At 44.3% G+C, this 13,380-nt stretch overlaps 1 protein-coding gene across 2 annotated transcripts in view; it reads right to left on the bottom strand.

Moving 5' to 3' along the window:
• The window catches only part of PPP6R2 (protein phosphatase 6 regulatory subunit 2), a 169,140-nt gene that overhangs the window by 99,236 nt on the left and 56,524 nt on the right, over nt 1-13,380 (bottom strand). The window contains exon 1 of one of the 2 annotated variants that reach the window (XM_050920173.1): nt 93-181. The exons of the other annotated variant lie outside the window; for it this stretch is intronic. The gene's annotated coding sequence lies outside the window, so the exon portion shown is untranslated. Of the gene's footprint in view, nt 1-92; nt 182-13,380 lie in introns of those variants that run through there. 2 annotated transcript variants of the gene reach the window in all.

Here is a 13,380-nt window from a genome sequence, read left to right as displayed (position 1 = left end):
CCTTCCAAAAATGAATGAACAAACACATCCTCAAAAAACAAAAAAAATCTTCAGTAAAAGGAGTACCTGTTACAGGAGAAATGGTTACTTACTTGTAACAAGAGTTCTTTGAGATGGACTGTATATTCACATTCTTGGGACTTGTGTCAACCGACGCCGGGACGGTAGAACCTTTCAGTAGCAGTGCCCATTAAGCACCCATGCTCCCCTGCCCTCCCTGTCTAGCACTCCAATGTGTTCTAAGGGCTTGAGTGTAAGGAGGCCGTGGCACTATTGACACCTCAGCTCCTTCCTCTGCTAACACAGACGTCTTAATCTGCACTCCAAAGGAGTAAGGAAGGTGGGCGAGGAGTGTGACCATGCAGAATCCATCAGGAAGAACTCCAGTTACAAATAACCTTTATTTCTTTCTTGAGTGTTCTCTGCTGTCCTTCACTCAGTGTTTAGTGGTCCAGAGGCAGGAGAAGTGGCAGGATGGATGAAGGAGAGAGACTTGGAAATCCATGGGTACACCTCTCTCCTTTCAGTTTTGAGTCCACCTAATTGAAGGTCTAATCTTTGGAAGAAAGCTCTGTTCTAAGAGGGAAAAAATTATATCAATCCAAGATGGTTTCTTTATTAATTTATATATTTGTTGCCTTTTTTCCTCTTTCCTCTTTTCATCTCTCTCCCTGTCCCTTCCTCTTACCCTTCTGGGTCACTTATTTGGCCAAAGGACAACAGGCATATTACTTAAGGTTTAAACTAAACAACTCAGGAATGGTAAAGCATCCCCCAATCTACTGGGCTACCCAGGCCCAGAACCGTAAAGACTTTTTTGCATCTGCAGTTACAGCCTTTGCAGCTGAGCCAGCCTATGAACTGCCCCTCTCATCCCTTAATGCTGACATTTTACTGTAGACTCACAGACAAATGGGTCGTCCACTGGAGCTGACAGGCTAAGTGAGGTGTGAGCAACCAGACATTTTACATGTTGCTTGGCTGAAAGCTGCTGCCAGGCCGCAAGTGAACCTGACTTCCTCAGATAATCTCATTCACAGTCATCCTCTCAATAATCCAAACACTTGCATTTAGGGGACAATTAAGTCATGTACTCAAGCCCCATTCCAAGAGACCTGAACAGAGCAGAGAGGAAAACAAGAGGAGAGAGATTAGGGGATGTGGGCTGTTTGCAGGATCTGGGGAAACAGTCAAAATGGGAAGAGAGTCCTACAGAAAGTGTGTTTTGGAAAAAGAAACATTTATAAGAAATGAAACTATACAGAAAAAAGAAAACTAAGGATGACATTAAAAATAGAAAAAAGGTGCAGAATAGGGCCAAAGATGCTCTTGAATAAACAGATCCACATATCAGGCACAGATGTCATATCTGAGATGTTATTCTGCCTTAACATTGCTGAGGTCACTGTTAAGGCTCTATGCTAGAGGATAAGTTTCATGAAGTTGGGGTATATATCGCTTTTCAATATCTGTTGGACATAAAAACATAAGAACAGCCATATTGGATAGGACCAATGGCCCATCTAGTCCAGTTTCCTGCCTTCCAACAGTGGCAAGTGCCAGATGCTTCTGAGGGAGGGAACAGAACAGGGCAATTTTCAAGTGATTCCTTCTGGCAGTCAGAGGTTTAGGGACACCCAGAGAATGGACAGAGAAGTGAAAGCCTTACGAAGCACTGGAGTATGCTATAAACAGTGTCGTCAGCAATGTGAAGTGGCAAAGCAGCAGATGAACCTTAATATGTCATTACCTCTACTTTTCAGGGGAGGGTTCAAAAGTTTTTCTCACACATACACACAGTGTTCCAGGGTCACAGTGGGGCAGATAAATGACTGAAATTACAATAATTTAAAGATTATAATAGTTCAAAAGGAGGAGAAGGACAAGTGCAGAGTCCTACACTTAGGACAGAAGAATCCCATGCACTGCTACACACTAGGGACCAAATGGCTAGGCAGCAGTTCTGCAGAAAAGGACCTAGGGGTTACAGTGGACAAGAAGCCGGATATGAGTCAACAGTGTGCCCTTGTTGCCGAGAAGGCTAACGGCATTTTGGGCTGTATAAGTAGTGGCATTGCAGATCGAGGGATGTGATCATTCCCCTCTATTCCACATTGATGAGGCCTCATCTGGAATACTGTTTCCAGTTTTGGGCCCCACACTACAAGAAGGATGTGGAAAAATTGGAAAGAGGCCAGCAGAGGGCAACAAAAATGATTAGGGGGATGGAGCACATGATTTATGAGGAGAATCTGAGGAAACAGGGATTGTTTAGTCTGCAGAAGAGAAGAATGAGGGGGGATTTGATAGCTGCTTTCAACTATCTGAAAGGGGATACTAGAGGATGGATCTAGACTGTTCTCAGTGGTACCAGATAACAGAACAAGGAGTAATGGTCTCAAGTTGCAGTGGGAGAGGTTTAGGTTGGATATTAGGAAAAAATTTTTCACTAGGAGGGTAGTGAAGCACTGGAATGGGTTACATAGGGAGATGGTGGAATCTCCTTCCTTAGAGGATCAGAGGGGTAGCCATGTTAGTCTGGATCTGTAAAAAGCAACGTCACATGAGTCTGACGAAGTGAATATTCATCCACGAAGGCTTATGCTCCAATACATCTGTTAGTCTATAAGGCCCCACTGGACTCTTGTTGCTCCTTCCTTAGAGGTTTTTAAGGCCTGGTTTGACAAAGCCCTGGCTGGGATGATTTAGTTGGGGATTGGTCCTACTTTGAGCAGGGGGTTGCGCTAGATGACCTCCTGAGATCCCTTCCAACCCTGAGATTCTATGATTCTATAAAAAGTCCTTACAGAATCTTCTCATTTTATGAATTAACTAAGCTGTTTAAAAAAAACCTTAAAAATCAGAAGCTGTCACATGCAACTGAGTCAACAACAGGGATTAAACCCACAACCTTCACACTGACAACTCAGCTCTATACCACCTGAGCTAAAGCAGTAATAGATAACCTCTATTTAGTTCAGCCCCTAGAGTAGGACTTGACATTTTCCCACTGACTTACAAAATTGTTTGCCAGACAGCAGTATCATCACAGAGACTAGAAATACTGGATTCTATTCCTGACTCTGGGAAAAAAGTGTTTGGTTTAGTGGTTAGAGATTGAATGTTCTCTGGTTATATTATCTGAAAGCCAGGGCAACTGAGTAGCTGAGATTTGGGTCTACCATGTTATGATGTGTAACCTCCATTCATTTATTTGTAAAATGGGGTTGAACCGCAGACTTGACTGCCTTTTACAGTTGGGGTTTATCACCTTTGTCAATAACAAGGTTGGTGAGGTGCATGAGAACGTAAACCACAGTTAAGAGATGAAATCTGAACTCATGGTCTCTGTTTGCAGCTCAGGGAACTTCCCCCTAGTCTACAAGAAGTTTTGGTGGGGGACTGTTGCTGTCCATCACCACCAAGCCCCTGATGGAGGTTTTTATATAAGTAGATACGTTACATCATCACTGCTAACTACTACCTATTTGTTTTGGCATAGTTCTTTACAATTATGAAGAAAAACTAACACAAAAAACCACACTACCTGTTTGTAACTGATTAATCAGCACATGAAATGCCACATGGGGGACACTGCACAGATCGAGAGTGTTTTAGATTTCTTGCAACAGATACCCAAAGAAAGGTGACACAATCCAGTGAAAACTTCATAAAGGGTTGATTTGGGAACTCCTTACTCTCTGTGTATCAACCCAATTTTCATCAAACCACCATGACAAATTCAAATAGTACTTAAAGTTTACATTCTGAGTTTATTCTTTTTTTACCATTTTAATTAGATTAAAAGAAAACACAAAATAAATAAATAAAACACATGCATCTGATGAAGTAAGTACTCACCCATGAAAGCTTATGCTCCAACACGTCTGTTAGTCTACAAGGTGCCACAGGACTCTGTCGCTTTTTACAGACCCAGACTAACACAGCTACACCTCTGATACTTGACACAAAATAAATGTTTATACATGCTTGTTATACTGAAAATTGACTCAGTCGTAACTATTGAGTTGTGACCAAAGCCTCCATAATATTAAAACACAATACAGCAAGTTGGAATTACAAATATAGTATGGGTATGGCATGACTGCAACAGTGAGCCAAAATGCCCTGGCCCACGACAGAAATGATGAAATAAAGGACAGAAAAAAAAAAGGGGGGGGGGGGCTTTTTCAATAAAACAATATGCTTGCCATAAAACAGAGAAATGGCTGACATACACACCAGTCTTCAAAAGTGCAAAGTAATATGCCTCCCAAGAGTATCCTCCACATTGAAGTTACAGGATAAAAAGCTGTTTGGAAACCTGCTCCTCTTGACTGGTCCTGCCTCCCACAAACAATTTCAGCTACATGATTACCACCTACTTCTTCTGTGCTCTCAACTGCTCTGAAAGGGTGAAGAGTCTATATTTTAATAGCTTCAGACTCCTTGCCTTTCCTGTTGCTCTGCTGTCTGCTATAAATCAAGTGACAGCCAGGCCTCGTGATATTGGTACCTCCTACCATTTTGAATTAGTGGCTCAGACCAGCCTCAACTGGCTTACTTTTTCCTCTGTTCCAGAACCAGCCTATTCTGCATCATATCTCAAGCCCATCTTTGAAGTGAGAAAAACAAACATATTTCATGATTTGCTTCCCGGTTGCCCCCTCACTCCATAGTAATAGATAAACCAGTTTTCTAACATTGAAGGAAAGAGTTCTGAGCCACCTTTCACTCAGGGCTCCAAACTCTAGGCCAGGGATTGGCAACCTTTCAGAAGTGGTGTGCCAAGTCTTCATTTATTCTCTCTAATTTAAGGTTGTGTGTACTGGTAATACATTTTAATGTTTTTAGAAGGTCTGCTTCTATAAATCTATATTATATAACTAAACTATTGTATGTAAAGTAAACAAGGTTTTCAAAATGTTTAAGAAGCATCATTTAAAATTAAATTAAATTAAAATGCTGATCTTATGCCTCCAGCCTGCTCAGCTCGCTGCCAGCCTGCTCAGCTTGCTGCCAGCCTGGGGCTCTGATCACCTAGGCCGGCAGCAGGCTGATCAGAGCCTGCGGCTGGGACCCCAGACCTCGGGGGTGGGGGAGTTTAGGGGTCAGGGCAGAGGGCTGGGGGAAGGATTTCAGGGCAGAAGGCTGGGGGGGGGTTCAGGATTCAGGGCAGAGGGCTGAGGTGGGGAGGTGTAGGGCAGAAGGCTGGGTGTGTGTTGGGGTGGGGGGTTCAGGGTAGAGGGCTGGGAGTGTGGGGGGTGCAGGGTAGGAGGGTGGGTGCGTGTTGGGGTGTGGGGGTGCAAGGCAGAGTGCCTGGGGGTGTAGAGGGTGCAGGGCAGAAGGCTGAGTGTGAGGGGGGGTCAGGGCAGAGGGATGGGGCTGTGGGGGTGCAGGGCAGATGGCTGGGTGTGGAGGCGTTTCAGGGCACAGGGATGGGGCAGTGGGGGTGCAGGGCAGATGGCTGGGTGTGGGGGGGGTTTCAAGGTTCAGGGCAGAGGGCTGGGAGGTACGGGGGGCGCACGGCAGAAGGCTGAGTGTGGCGGGGGGGGTCAGGGAAGAGGGCTAGGGTGCTCTGCTCGCAAGGGTGCTCCCAGCCTGATCAGCTCATGGCAGGGGGCTGGGAGGGATATGCCCTGTTCCACCCTCTTCCCCAAGGCTCCGCCCCTACCTCTCTCTGCGCCCTCTACGGAGCTGTGGGCAGGCTGTCGCTCTTCGCCCTCCCACTCGCAAGGGCCATCAACTGATTGGCACAGGGAAGGAGAGGGGGTGGGGCAGGAAAGCACCACGCTGCGGGAAGAAGCTGGGGAGGGGGAAGCTTGGCTGCCACAAAGCCAAGCTTCTGCCTCCTGCCCCCGCAGGGGAGAGCGGTGGGCAGGGGGGCTGAGTTAGGCTGGGGGCCGGGATTGCGGCAGGCAGCTGCGTGCCGCTCAGAATTGGCTCACGTGCCATATTTGGCACGCGTGCTGTAGGGTGCCGACCCCTGCTCTAGACTCTAGAAAACCACAGAGAAATCAAGTCTAGCTTATTATTAAGCAGTAAGTTGTCCTACCCAGAAACTCTTTACTTATTCCACCGTGCCAGCTTGCCCTGTGACACTGAGAAAAGATGAGGGTCACAGTGATATCAGAGAGTTACTCAGCTAGGTATGAAAACATCTTGGTGTTTCACTTAAGTATTTTGTTTATTTTAAAATAATATTTGCCACGTTATCAATTTTATAGGCATGGAAGACATGAGTCTTAAGCAAGGATTTAACTGTCCTTTTCCCAAATTAATTGCTGTAACTGTGGCAAGTTATATGAATAAAGGAAGAGCTTATATTAAAATTTGTGAAAGAATCATATATTTGCATTTTCATTCTCTTTCACTGGCACACAGGGGGAGGGGTAGCTCAGTGGTTTAAGCATTAGCCTGCTAAACCCAGGGTTGTGAGTTCAGTCCTTGAGGGGTCCACTTAGGGATCTGGGGCAAAAATCTGTCTGGGGATTGGTCACCCTTTGAGCAGGGGGTTGGACCAGATGACCTCCTGAGGTCCCTTCCAACCTTGACATTCTATGAAAATAATTAGGAGGAGAATTCTAAACTAAATTTTGCCCCTGAAGTGACACGTTTTAAAGTTGAGCTATTCATTTTAAAATCAACAATTGATGGATGGACTATCACGGCCATAATAAAAATAATATAATCAAAGATTCCTCTTCTCTCCCAGACCCCCTCCCCCAACCCATCTTTCCCCAAGGGCTTTTACTTCCCTTTGTTTAACATAGTGCCTCAGGGAGAAGAGATTACTTTCTAAGGCTGGATAACAAATCCACCCTTGACAGACAATCCTCAAATGGTTTATCTTTTGGTAAGTTGTGCAATCTCAAGAAAGGCAAAAAGAGAGAGAGTGGAAACAGCTAGAATTTGAAATCTGGGTTTTCTAGGGGGAATCAATTAATTAGTGGTTCAATCAGAGAGTGCAACAGAAATACATCTTAACCAAATTCTTCCTCAAAACTATTTTGGCTCACTCTGGGAGTTTCTTTGGTACCCCAGGGGCTATATTTAATAACACTTCAGCCAGTAAAAGCTACCCACAATCACATCATCTTCAATTTGATTTTTCTGTTTCCCTCCAGTGATGCAAGCAGAACTCCCTCCTCTGGTCTTCATAAGGATACACACCTCTAGGAAGCCAAAACAGGGACTTCACCTTTCCCCCACCTCATATGAAATTCTCCAAGCTCTTTAATAAAATACAGATATGACTTTATTCCCTCAGTAACAGATGTTCTGACTGTAAAATACATTTAGCTGTTTTCTTAACTAATGAGAACTTGTGTACAGAATTTTCCAATTCTGGCTCTGACCAGCTCTCTCTTGGGCTGGATTCCTCCTCAGACATTACCTCATCCTCAATCAGAATTCTGAAGTCTACTATGTTTGGAAGAGGGCTAATATGGGGAAATGAAGCTTTTCAAAGAGGAGGGGCCTTCCCACACAGGGGTCATTGAGATGTGACACTAGATGGTACTCAGAAGGGGCAACTGAAATTTGAGTCCCTACCGAGATGGCATGCCTTTAGATGTTATGGGGATCTGGGTTGTTTTTCAAAAATAAAGCAAGATTAATATTGTTGGTTTAGAACAAAATGATTATTGCCCCTGCGGTGTTCCCCTGGTGTCATCTGGACCAATGAACTGCTAGGCCACTCCAATCCTTAACTCTCGGAGCCAGTCTTACCCTGCTCTGCTGTGAGAACCCCCACTCCTGGGCTGTTCACACACAGCCTCTGGCATGTAAGCTGCTCCTTGGATTGTGCAACCAAATGACATTAGCCAATATCTCCGGTCCCAGACTCAACCCTAGGAATCTTCATCTTGCAGTGCGCAGTTATGCCCGCTGGACGCTGCAAGCTTATACAAGTTCATCAATTTAACAAAGAAAGTGATACGTACCAGGCCTGTTATCCCAAGGGGAGAGTCTGACATGCTTCAAACTAAACGCACTGCTTCAGGTAAAACAAACAAATGTATTAACTATATAGATTTTAAGTGATTATAAGTCAAAGCACAACAAGCTGGATTTGGTCAAATGAAATAAAAGCAAAACGCATTCTAAGCAGATCTTAACACTTTCAAAGCCCTTACAAACTTAGATGCTTCTCACCACAGGCTGGCTGGTTGCCCTTTGCGCAGGCTCTCCCCTTTGATCAGTGCTTCAGTCATTTGGTGGTGGTGGTGTCTGCAGAGGTAGGTGGAAGAGAGAGGAAGAGCCTGCCAAACATCTCGCCCTTTTATTGCGTCCTTTCTTCCCTCTTGGCTTTGCCCCCGCTCCCCCTTCAGAGTCAGGTGAGTCTTACCTCATCGTAGTCCCCGACTGACAAAGGGAAGGGGGGTGACTCATTCAAGAGTCCAACAGACCCTTTGTTGTTGCCTAGGCCAGTGTTTTTTGTTCCTGTGAGGCTGGGCTGGGTTTGTCCCATACATGCCCTGATGAGGTGTGAACTGCCTCTCTGCTTTTGGAGAATTTCTGTCTGGACTTATTTTAAGCCATGAGGACACATTTTCAGCCTCATAACTATGGACATGAAATTACAACCTATAACATTATTACAACATTACTGTAACAACAATTACTATAACTCACTATAACAACGATGCTCAGTGCATCATGAGCCTTCCGAAGACACCCAACATGACAAACTTTGCATTAGATGCCATATAATAATATTATAAAGATGAACATGGGGGTGTGGGATGTTCCCACAAAGGTACAGAACATCACACACTGATCTAGTGAATGCGGCTTCTCTTTCTGCCAGAGGCTGTTTACAGATTCAGGCAGATGTCAATGCACCATTTACACCGAGGTCATATTTTCAAGTTCTTCTTCCCAACCCTAAGTACCAGACAACTTTTTTAAATAGATGAATGTTAAGAATCTGAGGTTATCACTTGATTCTGGTAAGCAAGAGCTCCAGACATGTGCCTGTTGTGCTTATGTCTTAATTTGACCCTTCTCTCAGGTGTATCAGAACTCATGAAGGAGTGCCCAACCTGAGAAGCCCAGCACTGCGTACAAATTTATATTCTGAAATCTGCACAATCTACCATGAGCTGTGTCAAGTGGGCAGAGCTTGAGAGATTACCACTATTCCCCACAACCTCAAATCAAGCCCTGCCCAAGGTTGACAGCAACAGATTTTTAAATAAAGTAACTGACCTCTCGAGATCCTTTCCAGTCTTCTATGATTCCATGATTAATTTCTAAAGGAGAGGTTGCAAGTGCGTATAGCTGGAAACATTAAGGCATTACTGTTTGTTCTCTTAATTAAAGAAACGTCTGGTGTTTGGAAAAAGTGTTTCTATGACCTTTCTAAGAATGCTGCCAGCCTCAATGGTGTGTTGATTTGCTTCTTCCACAATCATGTTCCTGCCTTCTTCCATGCCGCCCTCACACTTGGAATGAACTCAATGATTCACAAGGCTGTAAGCTCTTTGGGGCAGGGACTGTTTTTTTTCTTCTGCATATGAACAGGGACACAATGGGGTCCTGGGCCATGACTAGAGCTGCTACCTCTACAGTACTACAAATAATAATAATTAGTCTTGTTCAAATTCCTTCTTCGCACTCTCTTCTACTGTGAGGTGTACACGAAATGAGCCATCTAATTACTAATGGGTACAGGTGTAGTTAGGGATTGATTGCGCATACAAAAAACCCCTAACGAAAGTGAAACTAGGAATATACATTCCAGTCATCATGCTGACCATCATTCTTGTATTCTGTATCTCATTCTCCAGTCTTCTTTTTTTTTTTTTTTGCCAGGGTGGGGAGGTCTTTCCAATAGTAAGCGTTTTTCTATGTGTCTATACACAAAGCAGCACATTTTGGGTGCTACCACAATAAATATAAATAATAAATGTAAAAGGCACCAGATTTGGAACCTAACATTATTGCTTTCTTGAGAAAAGAGGAAGTCTTAGAGCCAAGAAACATTTAGAGCTTGCATGAACAAGACATCCTACTTGCAACATTTTAGCTTACAAGTTACAAAGATATGTAGATTAAGGTGGTGATGCTATTTTATTTTATATACTTTAGAAATCTTTTTCGATTTACTCTTTAATGGATCATTCATTGGGTTAAGTAAGAGAAAATCTGAAGGGTTTCCCCAGAGGGGCAGGATTAAGTGAAGCAACATTCATAGAATCATAGAATATCAGGGTTAGAAGGGACCTCAGGAGGTCATCTAGTCCAACCCCCTGCTCAAAGCAGGACAAATCCCCAACTAAATCATCCCAGCCAGAGCCTGTCACTATCCTTAAAAACCTCTAAGGAAGGAGATTCCAACACCTCCCTAGGTAACCCATTCCAGTGCTTCACCACCCTCCTAGTGAAATAGTGTTTCCTAATATCCAACCTAGATATCCCCTACCGCTACTTGAGACCATTGCTCCTTGTTCTGTCATCCGCCACCACTGAGAACAGTCTAGATCCATCCTCTTTGGAACCCCCTTTCAGGTAGTTGAAAGCAGCTATCAAATCTCCCCTCATTCTTCTCTTCTGCAGACTAAACAATCCCAGTTCCTTCAGCCTCTCCTCATAAGTCATGTGCTCCCAGCCCCCTAATCATTTTTGTTGCCCTCTGCTGGATTATTTCCAATTTTTCCACATCCTTCTTGTAGTGTGGGGTTCAAAACTGGACACAGTACTCCAGATGAGGCCTCACCAATGTCGAATAGAGGGGAATGATCACATCCCTCGATCTGCTTGCAATGCCCCTACTTATACAGCCCAAAATGCCGTCAGCCTTCTTGGCAACAAAGCCACATTGTCGATTCATATCTAGCTTCTCGTCCACTGTAATCCCTAGGTCCTTTTCTGCAGAACTGCTGCCTAGCCATTCAGTCCCTAGCAGAGCATGGGACTCTTCTGTCCTAAGTGCAGGACTCTGCACTTGTCTTTGTTGAACCTCATCAGATTTCTTTTGGTCCAATACTCTAATTTGTCTAGGTCCCTCTGTATCCTGTCCCTACCCTCCAGCATATCATAGAATCATAGAACATCAGGGTTGGAAGGGACCTCAGGAGATCATCTAGTCCAACCCCCTGCTCAAAGCAGGACGAATCCCCAACTAAATCATCCAAGCCAGGGATTTGTCAAGCCTCACCTCAAAAACTTCTAAGGAAGGAGATTCCACCACCTCCCTAGGTAACCCATTCCAGTGCTTCACCACCCTCCTAGTGAAGAAGGTTTTCCTAATATCCAACCTAAACCTCCCTCACTGCAACTTGAGACCATTACTCCTTGTTCTGTCATCTGCCATCACTGAGAACAGTCTAGATCCATCCTCTTTAGAAACCCCTTTCAGGTAGTTGAAAGCAGCTATCAAATCCCCCCTTATTCTTCTCTTCTGCAGACTAAACAATCCCAGTTCCCTCAGCCTCTCCTCATAAGTCATGTGCTCCAGCCCCCTAGTCATTTTTGTTGCCCTCCGCTGGACTCTTTCCAATTTTTCCACAACCTTCTTGTAGTGTGAGGCCCAAAACTGGACAAAGTACTCCAGATGAGGCTTCACCAATGTAGAATGAAGGGGAATGATCACGTCCCTTGATCTACTGGCAATGCCCTTACTTATACATCTACTACTCCTCCCAGTTTAGTGTCATCTGCAAACTTGCTAAGAGTGCAATCCACACCATCTGCCATCCTCCAGATCATTAATGAAGATATTGAACAAAACCAACCCCAGGACTGACCCCTGGAGCACTCCACTTGATACCGGCTGCCAAGTAGACATGGAGGCATTGATCACTATCTGTTGAGCCCGACGATCTAGCCAGCTTTCTATCTCCTGTGACAAAGTTCCTCCTCTACCTTGGTGGGTCCTGCGCTTATTGGCGGATTTGCTCACCTCAGCGATCTTTCCCTCTGGTGGAACCCACAGTCTGGGTCAACTTCTCCTGTGTCTGATCAGGAGTGGGGAGGTTTGGGGGGAACCCGGGCCCACCCTCTACTCCGGGTTCCAGCCCAGGGCCCTGTGGATCACAATTGTCTATAGTGCTTCCTGTAATAGCTGCATGACAGCTACAACTCCCAGGGCTACTTCCTCATGGCCTCCTCCAAACACCTTCTTTATCCTCACCACAGGACCTTCCTCCTGGTGTCTGATAATGCTTGTACTCCTCAATCCTCCAGCAGTACACTCTCTCACTCTCAGCTCCTTGCGCCTCCTGCTCCCAGCTCCTCACACGCGCACCACAAACTGAAGTGAGCTCCTTTTTAACTAGTTCCAGCCAGCCCTTGATTGGCTTCAGGTGTCCCAATCAATGGCGCTATCTCTACTGCCTTCTAGAAAGATCTTAATTGGCCCCAGGTGTCTTGATTAACCTGGAGCAACTACCACTTGGTTACCATGGTACTAGGGATTTGTTTAGCCTGGGGCTAACATACCTGTTCCTCACTACTTTACTGTAGCCATCTGGCCTTGCCCCATCACACCACCTTATAGTTCATTCATCCAGCCTATACTTCTTTAACCTGCTGTCAAGAATACTGTGGGAGACCGTATCAAAAGCTTTGCTAAATTCAAGGAATAACACGTTATCTTGGCTAAGTGTAACGTCCTAATGTTTTCTATACTTTTATATCACTTAAAATGACTCTAGCGGGAGTATTCCAGAAATTGTAATTCCATATATACTGCATGTGAAGTTATCTGTCTTTCACCAGTGAACTATTAATAGTTCATTTAGAAGGAATATTACTTCATTTTCATTTTTTTTAATACCTTAGTAGTGCCCAAGAATGCCTATCAAGGCTCAGAACCCAATCTGTTAGTCACCATACAGAAAAAGAACAATAGTCCTTGCCTCAGTGAGTTTACTATCCATACTGTTTGGTGAAAATTATACTGCAAGAATTCTTTGAAGATGACACATAATTTGTAACAAGATTTTTGCTTCAAAATTGGTTTACATGTTATTTTGATGAAAAGGAAAAATAAATTAGAGCACTGTAGGTTGTCAGCAAATACCTTAGTCAATAAAACCCACAAAGGAAAGAGGAAGCTTTTTGCATTGCACATCAGAATTCAATACAACTCCTCAGACTTGTACGAATAAAAACCTAAATTAAGATGACCTATGGCAGATGTGAAGCAAACTGACTACTTCTACACAGCTCAGTTAGCTCTAGTTACAACTCAAGTGTTATCCCTAACCTGACTCCCATCTCCACACAAAAATCTCCAGTTAAACAATGCTGTAAGCTACAGTTCACTGGCCTGTGGGGGTAGAAGGTGAGGTTGTTCATAGATTCAAGAGCAGAAGGGACCACAGTGATAATCTAATCTAATTTCCTGTATAACTGGAATATGTCACAGAC

This window comes from Gopherus flavomarginatus, chromosome 1 (genome assembly GCF_025201925.1).
Source record: "Gopherus flavomarginatus isolate rGopFla2 chromosome 1, rGopFla2.mat.asm, whole genome shotgun sequence".
NCBI classification, from domain to species: Eukaryota; Metazoa; Chordata; order Testudines; family Testudinidae; genus Gopherus; species Gopherus flavomarginatus.
Note: the sequence above shows the minus strand (reverse complement) of the source record. Positions and strands in the feature narration are given on the sequence as shown.